Genomic DNA, 986 nt, shown 5'->3' with positions numbered 1-986 from the left:
TCCCCTAACTATCCCCTAACTACCCCTAACTATCTCTAACTACCCCTAACTATCTCTAACTACCCCTAACTATCTCTAACTATCCCCTAACTATCTCTAACTATCCCCTAACTATCTCTAACTATCCCCTAACTATCCCCTAACTATCCCCTAACTACCCCTAACTATCCCCTAACTACCCCTAACTATCTCTAACTACCCCTAACTATCTCTAACTACCCCTAACTATCTCTAACTATCCCTAACTATCTCTAACTATCCCCTAACTATCTCTAACTATCCCCTAACTATCTCTAACTATCCCCTAACTATCTCTAACTATCCCCTAACTATCTCTAACTATCCCCTAACTATCTCTAACTATCCCCTAACTATCTCTAACTATCCCCTAACTATCTCTAACAGTATCCCCTAACTACCTCTAACTATCCCCTAACTACCTCTAACTATCTCTAACTACCCCTAACTATCTCTAACTATAACATATCGCACAAGTCAACTGCAGATATTAACTGGGAAAAGTACCTTCAAATAATAAAATGTATTTAATAAATAATAATAACTGTATTGGAACCAGTTCCAGTGGAAACACAATACACTGCCCTGTTTCCACATCTGAGTGGTGATGCAGTCAGACCCTGTGATCTGACTGGGGGGCCTCTTCTCTCTGTGTGTGTGTGTGTGTGTGTGTGTGTGTGTGTGTGTGTGTGTGTGTGTGTGTGTGTGTGTGTGTGTGTGTGTGTGTGTGTGTGTGTGTGTGTGTGTGTGTGTGTGTGTAAGTGATTCCCAAAGCGCCTCTCAGGGGCTGAACCCCAAATAAAGAGCAGGAACCCTTAATCTGAGGGTCCCGTCACACACTCACACACACACACACACACACACACACACACACACACACACACACACACACACACACACACACACAGGGATAAAGGTGAACCTCTGTCACGGGCCAGGAATCAAACACATGGAGGAGGGAGGTGGGG

The sequence above is a fragment of the Oncorhynchus masou genome, unplaced genomic scaffold, assembly GCF_036934945.1.
Source record: "Oncorhynchus masou masou isolate Uvic2021 unplaced genomic scaffold, UVic_Omas_1.1 unplaced_scaffold_1205, whole genome shotgun sequence".
In the NCBI taxonomy this organism is placed as follows: domain Eukaryota; kingdom Metazoa; phylum Chordata; class Actinopteri; order Salmoniformes; family Salmonidae; genus Oncorhynchus; species Oncorhynchus masou.
This window is presented reverse-complemented; position numbering follows the sequence as displayed.